This window comes from Marmota marmota, unplaced genomic scaffold, assembly GCF_001458135.2.
Source record: "Marmota marmota marmota unplaced genomic scaffold, marMar, whole genome shotgun sequence".
NCBI classification, from domain to species: domain Eukaryota; kingdom Metazoa; phylum Chordata; class Mammalia; order Rodentia; family Sciuridae; genus Marmota; species Marmota marmota.
The window spans coordinates 23,071,340-23,095,111 of NW_026000037.1; the positions used below are offsets into that span (position 1 = coordinate 23,071,340).

Here is a 23,772-nt window from a genome sequence, read left to right on the forward strand (position 1 = left end):
TTAAGATGATGATAATTAACTTAAGCTGTGTATCATTATTAAGATAATGACTGATTGCTGTAACTGGATGATGCTAAATTGAAACAAGCTGTGTATTCAGTTGTATATATAAACCTCTGCTGTCCAGCAATAAGGCGGCTCCTGCTACCTCGGGTGCCCGCTACTTTTGAGTTCTCACGGAGTTCCCGATGAGTTCCCGTTGAGTTCCTGTTGGTTCTCGAGAAGTTTCCATGGAGTTCTGGAGAGTTCCCGTTGGGTTCTGGCAATTAAGTAGTTCCTGTTTGAACCTACAAGTGGCTCGTGACCTCCCGGTTATTTGTGCCCAGCCAGACTGTGGCAAACCAACGTGTGCTTTGTGCCAGGTCCTGTGTGAGCACTGGGTGGAGAGCAGAGGAGGGTCCCAGCCTCGGCAGGTGTGAGTTCTCCTTGGTGCAGCAACATTTGAGCTTGGAGTGGAAGGCAAGTTAGAGGCAGGTTGCATTGGAAGGAAGGATCCAGGAGGAGGGACAGTGTGTGTGTGAAGGCCTGGAGAGTGGCAGAGCATAGTGGGTGCAGGGGCCTGGAAGCTGTGGGATGGTGGACATGTGTGTGAGTGTGTGTGCATGTGATTGTGTGCTTGCACGTGTGCTTGTGTGTTTATTTCTGTGTGTATGAGTCTGTGCACTTGCATATGTGTGAATGTGCAGGTGCACACTTGTGCATGTGTTTATATGCATGAGTGTATTATATATGAGGTACTTGCTTGTGTGAGCACATACATGCATGAACATATGTGTATGCTTATGTGTGTGCACATAGATAGTATGTGCAAGTGTATGCACATACTATGAGTGTGTATTTCATATGCAATTATGTACACATGTTTGTGCATGTGTGTGTGTGTGTGGTGTGTATGAATGTGTGCAAAGAGGAGATGAGGGTGAAAAAGTGAGCAGGGAGTAAAGCTTGAAGGACTTTGGTGTCCCAGGTTGGGCTTGTCTCCTGCCTGTGGAGCAGTCAGTAAGGGAATGGGAGGGTTGGGTGGGACAGCCTGAGGTGTCTGTGGTTTGGTGCAGGAGGCTGATGGTGGGAAACATGAACTCTGGAAGTGTCAGGGCCCTGTGTTGTCCTTTGCAGTAGGTAGGTGGTTGTGGTTGCATCAGGCAGGGGTCATGGGTGGGGGTGGCTGGCACATTGGGAAATTCCCAAGTCACCACTGTATCTTCTCCTGCTGATGGCCATAGGATCAGTTCCTCCTTGTGACTGTGGCAGCTGGACAAGGGCAGAGGTGGGAGGTGAAGTGAAGGGGCTAGACTGGTTCTGAGTCACCTAACTTTGAAAATGGCTTATTTATTTGCTGATGGTCATGTGTCCATCATAGGGGATGACAGCTTCGGGAGAGAGCTGGCCTAGCAGGGAAGAGTCATCACTAAGTCAATGAGCCAGGTCTCTTGTAGGTAGCTATGGCAAGGGCTGCTCACTTCTTTATCTTTAGTGAGGCTCTGCTTTGATGAGGATCAGTTCTGAAGGCATTGTATGGACTGAATTGATGCCCGATGGGGAAAAAAAAAGCAAGCTGAGAAATTTACACATGCTTGTAAATTCAAATGCATTATTCCAGGAACAAGTAACTTTAGTAAGGGAAGAGAGTCCAAGCTTTTGTTGGGGGTCTTGGAATGCATCAATTTGTAGATAAGGGGGTATTACTGTAGAAATAAAGAATAGTAGGTAGGTGGCATAAACATAGACTGGAATGGGATTGGGAATGGATATTAAAATCCTTTAATCACAAAAGTTTGCATTTCCTGAATTTCAAATAAAGCATTAGATTTTGAGGACAGAAACATACTGGACCTAAGTGACAATAACCAAGTTAGCTTTATGTATAATTTTTTTAAATTTATTTTTTAGTTATAGTTGGACACAATACCTTTATTTCACTTATTTATTTTTATGTGGTGCTGAGAATCGAACCCAGGGCCTCGTGCGTGCAAGGCAAGCGCTCTACCGCTGAGCCACAACCCCAGCCCGTATCTATAATTTTAATGTCAGTACATTGCTTTGTTGATTTTTTTCTTATATCTTGTCTTTGGGCACACAATATGATTTTATCACCATTTTCTGGAAAATACTTTGAGGTGGCATGTGGAACACTAAACTATCAACCAGACTCAGCCTCAGTTTCCAGACCTAAGAACTGACCTTGAACAAGTCTCTTCATTGCTCTGAGCCCCAGTTTTCCTGTGGGTAAAATGATGGGGCTGTGTTAGCTCATGGCTGTTGTACAACCCAGTTCTATAACATCACAAGATACACAAGCAAGAAGCACCCAGATGTACACACAATGGTACCTGCCTTCACTTTGCCACAGAACACAATAGTCCCTTCTTCTCCAGAGTTTCACGTTTCATGGTCAACTGTGATCCTGAAATATTAAATTGAATATTCTGGAAATGAGCAACTGTTTTGAGTATTGTAATGAAATATCACACTGTTCCCACTCTGGCCTGTCCAGGACATGAGTCATTTCCTTGTTCATGGCATCCATGCTATATAATACCTAATTTACAAATTAAACTTTATCACAGGTACATATGAATAGAAAAAACACAATACATAGGGTTAAGTACTATCTGCAATTTCAAGCTTTCTTTGGGGGTCTTGGAATGCATCCCTGTACAGATAAGGGAGGATTATATAGACATAAAGAATAAACATAAACATAGACTGGAATAGGGATTGGGACTGGATATTAAAATCCTTTAATCACAAAAGTTTGCACCTCCTGAATTTCTATTTTTTTTTAAAAGAGAATTTGCTGTCAAATACCAATATTACTCACTTCCTAATTTTCTGCTATGCCTGGCTTCACTAATATGCTCTGCTTTGTATCAAAAGCCCAAGTGCATGAAATGGAAAATTGGGAGGTGAGTCTATTTTTCTATTGAGTATAAAATCTATTGGAAGAGGGAAAATTTGAAAAGTACAGAAAAATCCAAAGAAAAATACAAAAACCGCCTATAAAATTATCACCAACAGATCAATGTCATTAATACTTTATGTATTTTTCTTTAAATCTTCCCATGAGACATATACATTCAAATGTAAAAATATTTTCATTATTTTATTGGTGATTTGTAATGATACATAACAGTGGAATTTACTGTACTGTATCTGTACATGCACATGACATAATTTGATCACTCTCATTCCCCAAGGAAGGCCCTTTTCAAATATAGAAATCTTGAAACGGCAGAAAAACACCTATCAAGTACATAGTATTAATAGCTCTCCATAGAGATTGCACTCATCTTTTTTTTCTTTCTAAGGAATGAAAACAGTCTAGAGTTGAGATTCTCTTGACCCTCCAATCTCAAGTTCATCCAACCATTATTATTTGATGTGAATCTTCTCAGTATGGGTTTTAAAGAAAACTTTTATATTATTTACAGTTATCCAAGAGTGGTTTAGAGTATTATGTGCTTCTAAAAAACATCTATAAATTATACCATAGTAAAAGTGTTATTTTGCAGTTCTCATTTTGGATTAAACATATTTTTGAGAAATATCAAGGCTGACTGATAGAGATCTGGTTTTTATTTATAAACTGAGTAGTGTTATATCAAGTGAATATGCTATTTACATATCCATTTCCTGTGGGTTGAAATTTGAGATTTTTTTCTAATATTTTGCTCTTGTAATGGTGCATGCAAGGAATATTCCTGGTGCAACCTTGAACTTCTACCCAGAAAAGGAATCTTTGGGCCACCATGGAGGCACATTTATAGTTAGTATGTATTATTTGAGTTGCCGGACTAAGTGCTCTCTCTCTAAATTTTTTTCAAGAAATATATAATAATGAAAATTTCCCTGTATCACTGATAATTCTTTTTAAAATACCATCATTTTAAATATTAAGTATTACTCCATTTTATGGCTTTAGCAACATTTATTTAACCATTACCTATATTACCTATATGGCCTGCCTTGATCAGAAGAATAATCAAGCTATTTAATACTAGAGACCCTCATGAATATATTTGCCTTCCAGAGAACCCATGACATCTATGGGATTCAGGCTGATCAGCTTTGCCTCTTACAAGCCGAGTGACTTTAGCAATTTCCTTAGTTTCTGGGAGCCTTAAAATTCCCACCTGGACCAAAGAACCATAATAATATAGTCAGCTCCTTGGGCTGCTGAGAATATTAAATGCAGACACATCATTGTTTACTATAATTAGGAATATTATTCAGAGCCTTTGAGAATTAGGTTTTCTCTCTCAGTTGGATTTACAGGTGCATATTTGGGGCTATACACACAGTCTAGTCCCAAGCTTTCAAACTACAAGGTGCACAAGCATCTGGAGTCTTGATGAAGGGCGGATTCTGTTTCTGGGCAGGGTTGATATCCGTCCTGCATTTAGAAGCAGCTCTGGTAATGCTGATGCTGCTGATCTGAGCAGTGAGGATTTGAATGGCTTGGTGTCTTCCTAGGGGCTCACTCTCACCCAGACTCTGTCTTCTCCCACTCATGGGGGAATCATGTGCATGGGGGACCGTGGTTAGCAGACTCTAGGAAGTTCCTTGCTCCCCTAAGTGTTCTGTGGCTCTCCAGCTGCATTACGGTTGCTGAGCAGTGAAGTGTTTTGTTGGTATCTTGGTGGAAATCAAGTCCCAAAGAAAATAAATCCCTGTTTTTCTCTGTAATACTTCTAAGTCATTTATTTTTGCAATGAGGGACAAGAAGTGGGAAAACAAAGAAATAAACAAAAAACAAGTCCTGAGTTACTTATAAGTATTTTTACTTAAATTGGATTCACTCAGCATCATAGTCTAAATGATTGTCCCCCTGCCTACAATTTTTGTAAGTTGAAATTGACCCCTACCATGATGGTATCAGGGGTGAGGCCTTGGGAGGGAATTGTGCCATGAGGTCAGAGCCTTCTTGTATGGGATTAATGCCTGCTGTGTTTTGAATGTGTCTCTTAAACACCTGTGCATCAAAGGCTTTGCCCCCAGATAGGTGTGAAGCCTTTAGGAGGTGGGGGGGCTTATAGGAAAGCTTTAAGTCAATGGGGGTGTGCCCTGGAAGGAAATGCGGGGTGGGGGGCTGGCCCCTTCTTCTTCCCCTTTGTTCCATAATTGGAATAGTTTTGCTCTGCCTGCATGCTCCTCCACTGCCATCTGTCTTACTCACCAGGGAGGGGCTCAAGGTAATGGATCCATCTGATCTAGGATTGGAATCCTCAAAACTGTGAGTCAGAGTAAACCTTTTCTCTTTACACATTAATTACATCAGGTATTTCATTATAGTGAATGGGAATCCAACTAACCCTTTTAAGAAGGCTTCAGAGAGCTTTCTCGCTTCTGCTGTTCAACCTGTGAAGACACAGAGACATGACTACAGTCTACATCCAGGAAAAGGGCCCTCACCAGAACCAGGCTGTGCTGGCACCCTGATCTCAGGCTTCCACTCTCCAGAACTGTGAGCAATAAATATCTGTTCTTTATAAGCCACCTGGTTTATGGTGTTTTGTTGTAGTAGCCTGAGTAGACTAAGACGCTCAGTAAATATTTTGATATTATTTAATAACCTAAAGATTTTTTGACTGCTTATTTAAAATAAAGGAATCAATCTAACTTAGAGGTCTTTAATAAAGAATGGTGATACAACTGGATGTGACAATATCCACAGAAAAATAATATGTTTTTTATTATAAAGAAAGACCCCTCAGTAAACAGCCATCCCCCATTTGCTGCATGGTTCCAGTGGCCTAAAAGTAGTAAGGTGAAAAGTGGGTCCCACTGTCCCCACACTGTCACTTAGTGTCCCTGCTCTCACCTGGAAACCCAGTGGCTGGAAGACCCTCGACAGACTCCTGACACTTCCCTGTGACCGTTCTCTGACTGACCTGTTTCTTTTTCACCTTGATTCTGAGCCATTTCTCTTCATTGTTGTCACCTATAGTCCAGGGCCACAGAGTGGAAGACAGGTCTATGTGGGGTCTGGGCTCTGCCTTTATGTCCCCTCCACACCATCACAGCTGAAGCCTGTGTGAAAGTACCCTTCCTCTGAGACCCCAACCCACAGCCTCTGCTTCCCCCAAATCACTGAGCTTTAGATCACTTGATCACTTGGCATGAACTCAGTACAGCCTAAGCTGCAGATCCCCAAAGCAGGTCAGGTGCCTCTGCATCATTTATTTCCAGGAGTCCCCCTCTTCAAAGCCTGTTGCTGACCCCAAGGTCCACAGTTGGTCATCATGTGCCTCCATTATGGATGCTTTGCTCTCACTCCCAAGGTCCTCCTGCAGATGCGCATCTGGTAGTGCCAGGCATCTCCTGGGTGGGGCCACTGAGCATGGCTCAAGAAATGAAATCACCACCGTGGAGTGTGCACCCCTACAATTAAATGATCTCCAGTCTCAGCAACGCTGCAAACATGGAGCTGGATTTGGACACCAGCTGTTCGGTTTCAGCCACAGAGACTCAGGGACTAACACCAGAGTCAGGTATCTAACTTAACCCTATGTCTCAATTTGTATTGCCAAGTAGGTAACGGGGGTAGGTGGATTCCACCTCTATCTGGGAGTCAATGTGAATGAGGTTTTCATCACTGTAACCAACATACTGATCAGGACAACTTAGAGGGGGAAAAGTTTACTTTGAGCTTATGGTTTTAGAATTTCAGTCCATGGTCAGCCCACTTAATTTCTCTGGGTTTGAGGTGAGATGGAGCATTATGGCAGAAGGGCATGGTGGAGGAGAGCTGCTCAGTTCATGGTAGCCAGGAAGCAGAGAGACAAAATATAAATCCCCAAGGCATATATCCCCAATGATCTGCTTCTTTCAGCCCCATCCTACCTGCCTACGGTTACTGCCTGGCATAGTAATTCCTAAAGTCATTAATTCATCAGTGGATTAATTCACTGATTAGCTCACGTAATTTAATCCTATCACTTCTGGACCTTCCTACTTTAACAGGAAGTTTGAGAGGACACCTAATGTCTACACCATAAAAGGGTCCAAGACTCCCCATTGTTAGCAATAATTTGGCAAGTAAAAATTCCAAGTTCGCTCTGTAATCTATACCAGAAACACCCTCTATTCTAAACACTACTTCAAAGCAAGGAACATTCTACTAATTAACAGAAAATAATAATCACAAAACCTGTCTACAAAATATTGGACAAAAATTTTGTGCCAACTAGTACCACAAATCTGTCTATAAAAGTACCTACCTACTAGGTTTAAATAAGAGAGCAAATTGGTAGCCACAAATAAATCATCTTTGGGACCAGAAAATTCCTCAGTCATACTTAATATTAGTGAAGGATGTCCTGTGCTCGAAGGCAGACAAACATAATTCACTCCCCACAAACGTTAAGCCCATTATTAGGAAATGAATGGGAAAGGAAATCCCAGACTCTTGACCTGAACCGTTACCATAAGGAACTTTAGAAATATGAGAAACAATATTTCATTTTTGACTGAATGGGTAAGCTCAATTCCCAAATTTAATGAAGATCAAATAAAGCCACTGATAGCACCATTAATCAAGTCCAAGAAAATAGAAGGAATCTGGGGAGACAGCTTCAGAGCTTCCATGCATAACTCTGGAGATGGACCATCCTCATGCACATGCTCAGAGAACACGCTTTAAATATGCTAAGGTAAATCACATCCCTCATTGCTACTTCTCAGCCAGGGTCTTCCACCAGAGCCTGTTTTGTGTTTGAGCAGATGAGACAGTGAGTTGAACAAGCACACAGCACAGTGACCCTCTCCTTTCCACCTCAGTAAACATCCGGCTTTCCCCAGGGAACACACTGCACCCGGAATCTAAACAGTGGCTTCCTGCTAGAACTTTTCATTATGCAGCTGCATGTCCCAAAGTCCAAACAAGTAGTTCGGGGGTGAGGCTGGGAAGGGACCTCCCAAGGCTCACGAGGTAAGGCTGCAAACACCTTTAGGTTGGGTTGGCAGGGGTAGGGCAGACCGGCCCAAGGCCATGTACCTCCTATGTAAACTCTAACCCAAGACAGGGTGTCCATTCCAAGTGCACAAGGCGCAGGGTGCAGGGTCGGGGTTGGTTGCTCAGATCGGGGCAGCAATTGAACATGGGGTGCATAACAGTGTCACGAGGGCCTTCTGGGCAGCATTATGGCTGGTGTGGTTATTTCTCTGGGCAGTTCTCTGTTTTCACAGTCACCTCTCTGGGCATGGACATGAGGATGCTGTTGACTTTGGAATCAGATCACCTTGCTCCATACCTCTTTTCACCTTCTTTCTCATTATTAGCCACACAGACACTCAGTGTGGAGGAGTCAGATGCAGTTGGAGCTGACTTCTACTTGTCCTTCAGGATTCAGTTAAATGCCATCTCTTCTGAACTACCTTTCAGACCTACCTTGGCCAGATGAGACACTCTTGTCATCGGTTGCTTAGAAACCACACACATTTCTGTGATGTTTTTGTCTGGTAACCTTGTAAGTGCCTGTCAAATCATTTCTCTCCCTCCCAAACCACAAGATCTGTGAGGTCAGCAGCCTGCTTCTATCCACACAACCATGGGCAGGGTTCTCAATTGCATTCCCACAGTTTTTTCTTTTGCAGCATGACTTAGGAATTGGGTCCTGTGGGAAAGGAGCCATTGCTCACCCTTATGCTTATTACAGGAACTCTGGCAGGCCAAGCAGGGTCCCAAAAAGAACTCTGGGCCACCTGAGCAGAGGGGATGGACATTAGGGCCATAAGTCTCAGGGTCTCTGGGGAGGTGACCCTTAAATACAGAAAGGAGGAGAAGTTCCTGGGTGGAAGAGGCTCATCTTGGAGGAGGATGGCACTGAGGTTCTGCAGGCACAATTGGGTTAGAGGCTGGTTGGAGCAAGCTGAGAGCATGTGTGTACATCTAAAAGTGAGCCCATGCAGAGAAGGCCTGGCCTGGGACTACTGACAGGAGCTGTTTAAGGTTGCCTCCATTGTCTTCCATTGATTTGTCTGTCTTTATGACAATACCACACAGAGTAGTAACACTTTGTGTCATTTTGCAGTAAGTCTTGAGATCAAGAGTATTGATCCTTCTTTGCATTCTAGGTCCTTGGCATTTACATAGTATTTTAGAACCATTTTGTCAATATGTATAAAAATGTCCGCTTGACTGATTTTACTGTGAATTTGTAGATGAATTTGTAGAGAAATGACATCTAAACAATATTGAATCTTCTGACCCTTGAACATAATGTGTCTCCTTTATTTCTCTCAACAATTTTGTAGTTTTCCATTTTTTTCCGTCAGATTTTCTGATGTTATTTTATGGTATTTAAAACTTTTAGTGTTGGAATCTATGAATAGAAATAGTTTTAAACCATCCTTTTCAATCTGGATACTTTCTATTTCTTTTTCTTTTCTTATTATGCTGGCTAGTTCCTCCAGTGCAATGCAGAATAGAGGGAGGTGAGTGAACATCTTCATCTTGTTCCTGATGTTAGGGGAATATATTCAGTATTTCATCATTAAGGATGATGTTTTTGTAGGATTTCAATTCTCTTCCCCTTCCTTCCTTCCTTCCTCCTTTCCATGCTTTCTCCCTCCCTTCTTCTCCCCTTTCTTTCCTTTTCCTTCCTTCCTTCTTTCTTTCTTTCAACACCCTTTATGATGTTGAAGAAGCTCCATTCTGGTCATACTTCACTGAATGTTTTTATGAGAAATAAATGGCAACGTTTTTTTCAAAGCTTCTTTTGCATTTATTGAGATTTAAATAGAGATTCTCCATTTTAATTTGTTAATATGAAGAATACATTGGTTGATTTTGGAAAAGAATGCAAATCTTGCATTTCTGGGAGGAACCCCACTTGGCTATGATATGCTATTCTATTTAAATATTTTTAATCTGATTTACTAAAATTTTGTTAAGGAATTTTCCATCTGTGTTCACAAGAGATATTGATCTATGGTTTATTACTTATTTTGTTGTAATGTATTTTCCTGGTTTTGGTATCAGAATAATGCTGGTGCAATCTGTAGGGAAATATTTCCTTCTTTTCTGTTTTCTGGAAAAATTGTGTGTGTGTGTGTGTGTGTATGTGTGTGTAACAGGTATTATTCTTTCTTAAATGATTAGTAGAAATAATTAGCAAATTTGTCTGGGCCTAGAGTTTTCTCTGTGGGAAAGTTTTAGTTACAATTCTGTACTCTTAATAGCTATAAGGATAAATAGGTTATATATTTCTTTTAGAGTGTTTCTTTCAATAGATTTATCAATTTTATCTAAATTTTCAAATTTATTATCATAAATTTGTTTATAATCATATTAATTTCCTGGGAATTTCCATGACAAATAACTATAAAATGGATGGTTTAAAACAATAGAAATTTATTGCATTCTATTTGTGGAGGCTGGAAGTCCAAAATCAAGGCATCGACAGAGTTGGTTTCTTCTAGAAGCTCCAAGAGAGAATCTTCCATACCTCTTCCCTAGCTTCTGGAGGTTGATAGGAATGCTTGGCATTTCTTGAATTCTGGTTGCTTCACTCCAATTTCTTCCTACATCATCACAAGAATTTCTTCCTATTTGTATGTCTATGTCCAAATTTTCCTCTTTTGCAAGGACACAGTCCTTGGGTTTAGGGGACACCAGTCCAGTATGACTTAATATTTACTTGATTACATCTGTAGACTCTTTCCAAATTGGTCATATTCATATACTCCAGGAGACATGAATTTTGGGGGACCCCTATTTAACTAAAACAATAGTATTCCCTTATTATTCTTTTAATATCTGTAGAAATGCCACTTCTCTTATTCCTGATTCTGGTAATTTTTATTTTTTTCTCTCTCTTTCTCTTGCTGAAAGTTTAAGAGTATTATTAATCTTTCCAAGGAATTGTTTTTATTTCATTGGTTTATTTATACTCCCCCCTTATTTCCTTTCTTCTAATTACTTTGAGTTTAATTTTCTCTTGTATTCTAATTTCTGAAGGTGGAAGCTGATGTCCTTGATTTGAGACTTGTTTTCTTTTCTGACACAGATGATTAGTGTTAGAAATTTTTCTTCAATTCATATCCCATTATTGACATGGGACAAACTTTGATGTATTGTGTCGAGAGTCATCCATGGGCTGTGTGTGCACATTTGAGCACATGAGGGGACTGGGTGGACACTGCTGCTCTGATTGGGCTCTGCCTACGATGCCCACAGAGCACCTGAGATGGGTGTGGCTTCCCAAGATGTCAGTCAATCTGCTGACCATAAGACATCACCAAGCAACCCCCTGAAATCCAATCCCTTGCCTTATTAGGGTGAAACTTTCCCAGATGTCTTTCCCCCCAATAAATAGGAGGGTTTCAGGTGTGAGAAAAGAAAAAGGTTTCTCTCTTTTGCCTTCCTCTCTGGCCTCCCTTGTTGGAACTGAGGTCAAGAGGCTGTCATTGAACTCCCAAAATGGTATTTTCTGTCTCTGTGTGGTTACTTAGTAGCCAGCGCAATTCACCTGGAGTGACCCTGACTGGTTGAGTCGAATGTTGCTGCAGAGTTGTATTTTCATTTTTATTCCCTTAAGAACAATTTCTGATTTGCTTTTTTCTTTGTTTCATGCATTGTTTAGATGTGTTTTTTTTAGTTTCCAGATAGTGGGAAGTTTTTCAGTTGTTTTTCTGTTAATGATTTCTAACACAATTTCTTTGTGATCAGAGAACAGACTTTGTATTCCTTGAATCCTCTTAAATGTATACAGATTCATTTCCTGGTTCAAAATATGGTTTATCTAAGTAAACAATAAAATAAAAATACTTTAACCCCAATACTTTGGGGTTAAATATTTTTCAGAAGAGACCTTTTGTTATCCATTTTGTTGGTTTTATTTTATTGTATGTTCTGGGCATACTTGAAAAGAACATGTATTCAGATTTTGTTGTATGGAGTAAATATCCTTTGGGCCATGTTGGTTGATTATGTGGTTGAGGTCTTCTGCATTCTTCCTGATTTTCTTTCTACTTATTCTATTGAATATTGAAAATGGGTTTTTAAATCTCTAATTGTAACTGTGGATTTATTTATTGCTCCCTGCAGTTTTATCAGTTTTTTAACTCATGGAATTTAAAGCTCTATGAGGGGCATAAGGGAGAGAGTTTTTACCTTTTTAAGATGACCTGACGACTTTATTATTATGCCATAAACTTTCTGGACCATGGTAATATTTTAATATCAGACATGCTCTTCTTTCTGATATAAACATATCAACTCCTGCTTTCTTTTGCTGGAGTCTAGTGTGCTCACCTTTCCTTCATTCTTTTATTTTAATTAATATGTGTCTAAATATTACTTTTTAAAATCCCATCTGACAATATTTTCCATTTAACTGAGATAATCAGGTGATTATATTTAGCGTGATTATCAATATTACCAGCTTTAAATCTATTATCTTATCACTTTTTTTTTCATGCCTTTATCCATTTAAATGAAATTACAACTCTGCAGCGACATGCGACTGAACCAGTCAGGGTCGCTCTTTTTGTATCAGGTATCTCTTTTTCCTCTTTCTATGCTTTACTTTGGGGTTAAATATTTTTCAGAAGAGACCTTTTGTTATCCATTTTGTTGGTTTTATTTTATTGTTTGTGATTGAATTTAAGTCTTATAGCACATATCCCTAACTTATCATGGTCCAGACTATACTTGCAAAATCCTGAGAGTCTGTGTCTCCAGAAATTTTGGGGTCTGGGTGACTCTCATGCCTGAATCTAGTCCTGGCTCTGGTTAGCATTTTCTTATCTGCTAATTCTGACATCTGTAAGTCAGTTTACATTAGCTGGTTTATTCTTGATCAGTACTGTGTTCTTGCTTCTTTGCACACCTGCTAATTTTTGGTTAACGTTCTACATTATGTGTTTTACATTGTTAGGCGCTGGGTATGTTTGTATTCATATAAACATTCTCAAGCTTTGTTTTGAGAATTGTGTATCTGGAAACAGTTTCATCCTTTGGGGTCTTGCTTTCAAAATTTGTTAGGAGTGTTGCTCATTCAATGATGCTCATTCACCGTCTCTGAGGCCTTATGAATCTTGATGTTATAGCATGGTCCATGAGGACAGTCATTGTTCCCAGCCTTGTTTGGGTATCAGGAAGTGCTACCTCTAATCCTTTAGAATGTTTCTTTTCTTAGCCCTGAGTGGTTTCAACTGAAGTGTGAATTGTACTGTTCATAGCTGGAGAATTAAGCTAAGGGGGATTGAGAGGGAGTCTTTTGTTGTTGTTGTTACCAGGTATTGAGGGTGCTTAACCACATTTCCGCCACATTTCCACCCTTTTTATTTTTAATTTTGAGACAGGGCCTTGCTAAGTTGCTTGGGATCTTTCTAAGTTGCTGGAGCTGGCTTTAAACTTGCAATCCTCCTGCCTCATCCTCCTGAGCCACTGGGATTACAGGCAAATGGGCCTGGTGAGGGGGATTCTTGGTAGTTATTGAAAACCTTCTTTCTAGGCAGCTTCCTTCAGCTCAGTACTCTGTTCTGGGCACTCTAGAAGTACCGTGCTTCCTGGAATCTCAGATCCATCTTCCCAACTTAAGGCTCCTCTTGAATTCACCATCCCTGTGTCTTGGCCTGAGAGCTCTCAGGATGACAAACAGGGTCAATTTTAGAGTTTATTTAATTTCCCTATCTTTCAGGGACCACTATCCTTTGTTTTCCTAAGTACAGTGTCCTGCAAATCTTTTGTTTCATTTATTTTGTGTTCTTGTTGTTTCATTTCAGGTGTACTATAGTTTGCATGTGGTTTGTCCCCCAAGGGTTCATCTGATGGAAGCTTGGTCCCCAGTGTGGCCATGTTAAGAGGTGGAGAGACCTTTAAGAGGGCCATGCCTAGTAGGAATTGGTTCCATCATTGGGAGCATGGTCTTCAGAGGGATTAAGGTAGTGATCATGGGACATTGAGTTCTCAAGAGAAGGTTGTTATGAAAGAGTGTGCCCAGGCTCATTCCTCACTCTGGCTTCCAGTCTGGTGATGTGATTGTGCCTTCTCACACAACCTCCTGCCCCAATGCCACTGCTGGTAGGCCCTCATCAGAGGCCAAACCAATAGGACTGCCTGGTTTTGGGTGATCAACTTCCAAAAAATGTGAGCTAACTATACCTTTTCAAAAAATTTTTCCAGCCTCTTGTGTTTTGTTACAGAAAGTGTGAATTGGACAGTTCTTAACTGTAGAAATAAGCTAAGGGGGATTGAGAGAGATTCTGGAGTAGTACAGAGCAGGAGGTTAACAGACTTTGTTGCCTTATTTTGGCTATAGGCAGAAGTCCCCATTCTGCTCATGCTGAAGCCTGACTTTAAAAATATACACCATTTCTCAGAACTGCACGGAGAAGTTCAAGTTCACCTATTCTTCAGTTGGCCCCATCAGAAATCTCTCTCCTCTTCAAAAACACTCCCTTAATTTCTAATTTTGTTACTTGAAAGTCAGAACATAATTCTTCCACCAAGATTTAAATTTTTTTCTTTCACATTTAATGCAATTAATTTGTCAATGAGTCATGACAGAGATTCTAACAGTTCACCACACATAAATAAAAACGATCACTTTTGTGAATGTTTTATTTACAAACTGTAAATATCTTTAACTGCTCACTTCGAGCACACCCCCCAAAACACACACACACCAGCACAATGCTGAAATAGAATAGAAAGTGCATTGAATGTTGAACAAGACAGCCTAGGCTTTTTTGAATACAGTGGTGTAAACCAAGACTTTCCAACTGAATTTTTTGAGCATTAAATGAGATGTGGGAAGCCTTAGGACCCTCAGCAGGTGTTGATTTTTCCCTTCCCCAACCCTCTCCCGCTTTATGTAATTTCATTTAGCTGAAATAAGCCACAAACGATGGGATATCAGGGTTTTAAAAAACACTTTTATGAAATACACTGGAATCCCTTTCTGAGGTGAGCACCAGGTGGGTAGATTAACAGAAACATGTCATCAGTTTGGGGCGGGTAGCATTTGCCATATGGAGTTGTTTTGCTTCAGGGAATGCACTTCCCCCAGTGGCAGATCTGGATCACCAGCACAGTCAAGGAAGTCACACCGCTCCTCAGAGTTGCAAAGCCTTGGAGAGATGGTGCAGATCACTGCTAAAGGGAGGGCTGAGCTGTGGAGCCTGGTGAGGGGTGGATGACTTGGATGGGGAAGGTTGGATAAAGCTGGGTTTGGAGTTCACCTCTCCTGCTTCCTAATGCCCCTGGTGTTCAGGTGCGAAGCCTTCTGGCCTGGAGAGGGTCTGTTGCACAGATGACAGGGGATTATCAGAATCATTTGGGGTTCATTTGGACTGTGACTCAAGTAGTGGGGGACTCAAAATGCTGTCAGCATCATGTTAATTCTGTCTGCAGCAAGGAGGATAAACAGAATCACCCGGTTGTGTCTTTTCTCTTCTCATGTGCAAGACAAAGACTGATAAATTAAATTATGCCCTCAGTCCCTGCTGCTCAGAATTCATAGTTCAACACTTCCTTCTCCCCAAGGTGCCCTACCCTTCATTTTAAAAAAAAAAGTACACTTCCCTATTAATGAAAAATTGAAAGTCAGAGAAATAGAAGTTTTAAATTCCCATAGTCCCTCCTGACAAAACAACCAGTGTTAATGGGATACTTCCCCCATTTTAAAAATCTAGGTATGATTTTTTTTTTTTGCTTTTTCATATTACTATTTTAAAGTTGTGACCCTACTTCCATATAAAATTTCATACTCTAAAGTTTTCATCATATAACAGAAAATTTCATATACATGAATATACATATATATATATATATGATTTTTTTTTAAAGCTGGGGGTTTTACTATGTTATCCTGGCTACACTCACAAACTCATGGGCTCAAATGACTCTTCTCCTTCAGCTTCCCCAGTAGCTGGGACTACACGTGCTTCCCATTATACCTTCTTTGTTTGTTTGTTTTCAGGAAACCAGGTTGCTAGTTATTCTGACATTTTGCTAACTACTTAACCTCTATTGCTGATTTTCACATTTATAAGATTGGGGGAAATAAACTTTTTACTGTTTGCCTAATATTTGGATTCTTATATGAAAAATTAAGTAATAAAAGGGGAAAACTCTTCAACAAAAAGTGCTACATGAATCCATCCTTGTCCTAGGATACAGGAGAGGCATTGAAGTTGTAGGGTGAGATCCAGAGAGGTAGCTGAGTTCCTCTCAGGCAGAAGTCCCACTCTTACCACTTCTTATACTCTCACAAGGAAGTTTTTTTAAAAAAAACCATTTATTTATTTATTTATTCTAATTTGTTATACATGACAGCAGAATGCATTACAATTCATATTACACATATAGTGCACATTTTTTCTTTTTTTTTCCAGAAATGTCTTTTTTTATTTTCATGTGATCAAGGAAGTTAACAGCTGCTTAATGAAAGATTTTTTTTCAATGTCTATTTATTTATTTATTTTTTATTAGTTGCTCAAGACAATACAATGATCTTGGCATATCATACATTTGATTCAAATAGGGTATGAATTCTCATTTTTCTACGTGTACAGATTACAGGATCACATTGTTATACATCCCGTGTATACATATAGCAATCCTAGTGTCAATTGTATTCTGCTGCCCTCCCTATCCCCCCTCCCCTCCCCTCCCCTCCCATCACTATTCTCTACCCATTCTACTGAGTGCACATTTTTTCATGTCTCTGGTTGTACACAAAGTAGAGTCACACCATTCATGTCTTCATAAATGTACTTAGCGTAATGATGTCTATCTCATTCTACCATCTTTCTTACCTCTGTGCCTCCTCCCTTTCCCTCCCTCCCCTTTGCCCTTTCTAAAGTTCCTGCATTCCTCCCATGCTCTGCCCGCCCCCCAACCCCATTATGGATCAGCAATTACATATCACAGAAAACATTCGGCATTTGGTTTTGGGGGATTGGCTAACTTCACTTAGCATGATATTCTCCAACTCCATCCATTTACCTGCAAATGCCATGATTTTATTCTCTTTTAATGCTGAGTAGTATTCCATTGTGTATATATACCACATTTTCTTTATCCATTCATCTACTGAAGGGCATCTAGGTTGGTTCCACAATTTAGCTATTGTGAATTGTGCTGCTATAAACATTGATATGGCGGTGTCCCTGTAGTCTGCTGTTTTTAAGTCCTTTGGGTATAAACTGATGAGTGGAATAGCTGGGTCAAATTGGGTTCCATTTCAACTTTTCCAAGACATCTCCATACTGCTTTTCATATTGCTTGCACTCCATTATACCTTCTTTATAAAACTATTTTTTGGTTACAGAAGATCCTATTCAGGCAATATTTTGGAGAACTTAACCAGTTAGACATATAACTTTTACTATTACTGAATTCTAGAACTGGAATCACTAGAAAAAGTTTTAGAATGCTTGATTAGATATTGTTTCAATATCAAAATAATATATGAACCTTATAAAATCAGGTATAAAAATGATAAAAATTCTAAGAGAACAAAAATAAAAAGCAAACTTCTCCACCTAACCATTTTCAACACCCATCTCCAAGCCGTCACCATCTATAACCATTTATAATTTGTTTTTCTGGAAATTGCCTCTTTAACTATAAACAAGAGTTGTCAATCATTCTAAACTCCTTTTTTAAAGTAATTGCTATCTTAGAATTCAGTAACAGCAGAAGTCATATGTCCAACTAACCAAGTACCCTAATAAATTGCATGGACAGGTGCTATGCAGCCCCTTAATTATTTATATAAATAATTTGAAATAAACTTGGAATCAAGTATGCCTCTAGTCTCAATCTATCAACCTAAAAGCATGTATTCAGTCCCTCATATTAAATTGAGGAAATGTAGCTCATTTGTCACCCCTTTCTTTTTCTTAATTTTTAATCTTTATGTTTTCATCTGAGATCTATTTTATTAGACTCATGATTAGACTCATTATTTCAGCTCTGTGCTTACACATCCATTTCTTGGGTGATCCACTTTAGAAGTACCTTATGTCTCCTCCATCATAATACGAGGGAAAAGCATGCACTCTCTACTGCTTCCAATTTTTCTTTCTCCTTACTTGCTCTCAGTTTCTTGAAATAGACCGCTTCTTCACATTGTCAAGCTTTCTAATATTAATGTATTGCTAAACTTACAGTGCAGGTTGAACTGACCTGGTTTTGGAGTGCCAGTAACCAGGGCAGGAAAGGACCAGTCCAGTACAACACACTTAATGGTAAAGTGGGGTTTCATGGTCACATCCCATGAGAAGCACTTGTCCAACCCAGTGGGCTCAATAATAAGAGGGAGAAAGTTGGAGGGACATTTGCCATGTTTTCTTGCTGCCTGTCATTTGGAAGTTTCACACTGCCCTTAGAGGGCACTGGGGTGAGGAAGACAATTTCAGGAGACCATGCCTCCTTTGCCTACTGTCTTGCTGGTGCTGAAAAGCACAGGCTTCTCCTTCTCAGCGAGTCATGAGCAGATGGGTCATTGATGGGGGCTGTGGGGTGGCTACTCCTAGGAGAGAGAAGAAGGAGGGTCCGAGTGAGTGAATGCCTACCTTGCTGATGACCCTTGAGGTCCAGGCTGATTACAGTATCACCTCCACCATGGGCTCTTGGGTACCTTTGGCAGAGAGGTTCAGTGATTTGTATCATCAGCATTCCGCTCGGGAAACTGGTAGAATAATGCCTTCGTCACAGAGTTTACTCAAGGGGATGTGTATGGGACATGCCCCTGGTAAGGTCTAGAGTATGGGTTTCATATGTGCATCGTGTGTTGAAGTCCTAACTTCAAGTGCGAAGGTATTAGCAGATATAGCTTTTGGGAAGTGATTAAGGCATGAGGGTGGAACTTGTTGTTTTGTTTTAGATACGAGGTATCCCCCAAAAGCTCATGTGTGAGATAATGTAAGAAAGTTTAGAGGTGAAAAGATCTGATTATGATAACATTAACCTAATCAGTACATCATTCTACTCGAATGGATTAACTAGATGGTAACTGTAGGCAGGTAGGATGTGGCTGGAAGAGGTGGGTTGATGAGGGTGAGCCTTTGGGGTATATATTTTGTCCCTGGTGAGTGAGCTCTCTCTCTCTCTGCTTCCTGATTATCATGTTCTGGGCTACTTTCTTCCACCACACTCTCTGCCATGATGTTCTGCCTCACCTTGGACCCAGAACAATGGAATCAGCCATCTTTGGGCTGAGATCTCTGAAACTGTGAGCATATGAACTTTTCCTCCTGTAAAATTGTTCTTATCAGGACTTTTGGTCCTAGAGAACAGGGATGAAAAAGCTGACTCATAATTAGATTAGTGTCCTTATAAGAAAAGGTGTGGAAGAGACCATCCCTCCACCACCACCACCATGTGAAGATACAGCAAAAAGGCAGCTGTCTGCAAACCAGGAGGAGAGCCCTCACCAGGAATCGTCTGTCCAAGCTTTCCTTTAGCTTGAACTTATAGCCACTAGAACTCTAAGAAATAAATTTTGTGTTGCTTAATCTGCTCAGTCTGATATTTATGGCCGCCTGAGATGACTTGATGTGAAAAGTTGGGCTCGAGTCAATGAGCAGAACGCTGACATTGGCTAGCCGTGTTTCCTGTTGGCCATGCCGACACCCATGCCCCTTCCCATGCATCCTTATTGAGGAGCTGTTTCTCCATGTTGACATCTCTGTTCTAGGCACTGGGGATATAACAGGCAAAAATCTTTGCTCTCAAGAGGCTGAAAGTCATTAGAAGGAGACAGAACATTAACAAAATCCATGTCACCAATTGCGTTGGGTGTTAGAAGGCTGCAAATACGATGGAGGAAAACTCAGCAGAGAAGGGCTGGGAATGTAAGGGTGGACCCCTGACCCCAGACAATTTACAAGGAGGAGAAGCTATTGCAGACAAGGGCTTTACTGTGAGTGCTCAGGGGAGAAGGTTTGGTTTGGCAACGAACGCTGGGCTGCAGCTTTCCCATTTGCCTGATGGTTCCTCTCTCTTGTGTCCCAGAATAATCCATCATTTCCTCATGCTCCTGATCCCTGCACACAGAGTTCAAGAGGGTGTCCTGGGAGACAGATGATCAGACAGTGGCAATGACAGGAGAGGAGCTTTGGGGGCTCACATCAGTTGCGGCTGGGCAGGCACAGAGGGCAGGAGAGCAGAGGGGCAGGCCTGGACGTCCTTGCATGAGATGTCCCACAGGGTGTCACAGGCAGGCCCCATAGTCTTCAGCAAGGATCCTCCCATCTGGGCTCCTGTCGTGCACAGTAGATAGGAAGACTTTTCCTTTCCTGGCAGGTGTGGGCTCAGAGGTCTGGGATGGGGCCTCTCTGGCCATGTTGACAGGTGGTTTCCAAGTCCCCGAGCCCACATCATGGTACAGTAATGCGGCTGTTTCCCCTGCCAGCAGGGACCAGAGACTGGATGCCAGCCTGCACCCACTACTAGGTTTGACACTTCTGTCCTTAGTTAACCCACCAAAGAGAAATCCTACCTTTCTCCTTGTTGCTGGGACCCGGCATAAGGACATCTAAACAAAGTCTCCCTCACTCCCTAAGTGCTGCCTGAGAACCTCCCATGTGCCAGTCTCTGCGTGTTTAAGACCCTTCACTGCATGTGCCAGGCACAGAGGTGCCTCAGGAACTGTGTGGGCCTGGGACGGTGCCAAGGAGGAGATGGGCCCCTGTTTTCCTAAGTGAGTGAGGAAGTCCAATGGGGCTTTGCTGGAGGGGAAGGAGGAGAAGCTATTGCAGACAAGGGCTTTACTGTGAGTGCTCAGGGGAGAAGGGGACACCAACGTGGAAAGGCACAGAGACCTGTGGCCACAGTGGCCCGCCTGAATGCTGGACTGCAGAGATGCACTCACTGTTGGGCCAGGACATGCAGGCTAATGAGAAAAGAGGAGAGTTCTTTCCAGGACAGCTGGGGATGTCTTTTCATTATTCTTTCACTCAAAATAGAATTATCTTTTGAAATCAAATGTGACAGGCGGCCTAGGCATTTTGCCTAGGCTGTCTGCAGGAACTGGCTGCTTCGCCTACAGATACTTTTTTTTCACCCTCTTTCCAAAGGAAGAAGGAGGCAGCATTCTGCTGGTGTAAAAGAAAGTGGGAGGGAGAGAAGTGCAAGCTGATGAATTTAGAAGGGCGAGGCCAGGAGAGGGTGGGGTAGAGGAAGCAGGATTAAAAGCCAAAGGACCCCCTAAAGCCCACACATTCACAGCTAGAGATGTGGAACCCACATTACTGGTGGGCTGACAAAGAGCATCGCTTCCCAGGACAGTGTGACCCTGTGTGCACAATGTCAGGACCTCTGGGTAGGTGCAGGAGGTGAGGCAGGGTTGGTGCATGCCCAGAACCCCTGGTTTGCAGCCCCACTGTGCAGTCTACTGGCTGACAGGTGAGATTGATCCAACTGTCTGAGTCTCAGCAGGAATAGGTACCTGCTGATATGAAAACTCAGGGTGAAGTCCAGGGGAGGAAAGGAAAGACCAACGAGAAGATGCAAGTGGGGGGGGGGCGTGGGGGATGGGAGAGTACTCAGAAATAATAAGAGAAGGCCCAGCAGAGTAGCGCTCCGGGACCAGGTTTTCCCATCCTACCTTGCTTGAAGGTCCTGGCAATGGAGGAGCCGGGGACAGTCTCTGCACTGCCCTGTGCCCTTCCCAACTCTTTGTCTATTTCACATGAATCCTTCTGTCACCATCAGTTCTTGCCCTGGTTAAGTCACATTCTAATGAGGTCTCCCTGAGTCCACCTCGTACCTGGCCCAGGGCCTGCCCCCTGCAGCCTGCCTGATCTGTGCATGCTGAGGGGGTGGATGGATCAATCTGATTAAAAACCTTTGGGAACACTTTATAAAAAGTCAAGCAGGGGATTCCTTTGAAACCTGGAGAACCAAAGAGAGTCAATGATCTGTCCCCCTATCAAAATTTCACTTAAAGGATAATACAGGTGTAAGAAGCGCATTTAGTTAGTTTTGTTTCACTGTGATCCAAAGACCTGACAGGAACAAATTAGAGGCGGAGAGGTTATTTGGGGCTCATGGTTTCAGAGTTTCAGTCCGTGGTCCGCTGACTCCGTTGCTCTGGGCCTGAGATAAGGCAGGACACCGTGATGGAGGGGTATGGCTGGGGAAAGCTGCTGCCCTCCAGGAGGCCAGGAAGCAGAGAGTGAGAGGGAGGAGAAGGACTGCAGAGAAGATGAGCCCTTTTCATGCCTCACCTGCCGTCCCTTGGTTCATTCAAACCAGATGGACTAATTAAGTCACAGCTCTCCTAATCTAACCATTTCACCTCTGAATATTCCTGCATTAACAGGAGTTTTTTTGGGGGACATCGCATATTCAAACAACAAAGGCCTCAACTCCTAAGTACAAAGAGAACCAGGGAGGACCATATTAGACAGAATTAGGTTCAGAATTCTGGAAACCTGAAAATGGGTGGATACATAGTAAATCATTTAGCAATCCCAAAGATACTGAAAGTTAGTCATCTGCCAGTTAGTACCAGACCTTAGTACTAAACCCCAGAAAGCCCGTAGAATGGAAGGTACCAGAGGCCTGAAAGACAAGAATTGGAGAGGGGAACTTGAAACAACAGAAGTAGATCAAAATTTTCAAGGGAACTCCACCCAGACTGGAGCCCTAATGATAAGTCCCCTTTAACTGGCCCAGTAATGAGTGTCTGTGCCTTTCCCACCCGTGGGGGATCAGGTTGTGATTTCTGTTCTCTGTGAAGGCTCAAGAAGCACAGTAGCCCTTGGGGAGCCCCAGAATCTGCAGAAAACTATGCAGCAGCTGCCAGATTCTCTTGTCACGCTCTGCCTGCCTCCTTCCGGGCAGCATGTGGCTTGGTGACCACCTATCCTTTGCAACCTCCCAACACCCCAGTGTTAGGGCAGGTTTACTGTCACCCTGTGGCAAAGGCTGGCACCTGTCTCTGAGGTATCTGTGGGTGCCGACTCAGCTGCTGGCTCCGGCTTAAACCTTTTTTTTTGACGGTGGATGGCTTCATCGAGATGTGATAGACACAGGCGGACCGTTTGCCTTTTACCTCAGGCACACAGCTAATCACCAGTGCGTTTCAGCCACCTCAGCCGTGGCTGCAAAGCGCTAAGCTGATTATGGAAAAGTGCAGAACATGAATGCTCTTGCAGAATTTTCAGTAGAGATAAGCATTTGCTGAGATTGAGCGTGATGTGAACTCAGCATTCTTTCTCAGCCTGGTTGCAGACATGGCCCGGGGTCCCTGTTCCTTGGACACTCCTGCCAGGTGGAACATGGGTCTGCAGCTGTGGCCAGCACCTGCCATTTCCAATCATTAAAGGGGCATGCTGTGGTATTGGCAGAAACAAGAATAACTGGCCCCAGATTCGTCAGCCCCACAGGTCCTCTGGAGCTCACCTGGCCACTACCTGTGCTGAAAGGCTGAGTGGAGAAAGAGCTCTCCAAGGTGCCCACTAGCATACAACCCTGGTGTCACTGATTCCAAAGCTGAGGAAGGGTCACAAAACAGGGCACTTGAGAATGGCTGGTTTGGCCAGATCCTGTAGGGAAGCTGCAGTGAGCTCTAGGCTGACAACCAGACCCTGATCCCTGCTTCAAGGGTTTGGGGGACTCTTTGAATGCCCCACATAACCCCCACCCCACTAACACACGGATGGCCTTAGGACCTGAAAACATCTGAGGTTTCTGGAGAGCAGACAATAGGATCTTTTAGGGGTAATTGGTGGCTCACTGGAAACTCCTCTCATGGGGGGAAGCCTCCTCTTTCAGTCAGAAGTTGGCAGTCATCCTCGCCTCCTGCT

The 23,772-nt window shown here is 42.2% G+C and overlaps 1 long non-coding RNA gene and 1 other non-coding gene across 2 annotated transcripts in view; one reads left to right on the plus strand and one right to left on the minus strand.

Moving 5' to 3' along the window:
* Nucleotides 1-23,772, plus strand: part of LOC125619372 — a 69,445-nt gene that overhangs the window by 17,966 nt on the left and 27,707 nt on the right. The gene's annotated exons all lie outside the window — the stretch shown is intronic.
* On the minus strand, nt 1,933-2,005 carry Trnaa-ugc. The gene has a single exon. It is a non-coding gene; the product is annotated as a tRNA-Ala (tRNA).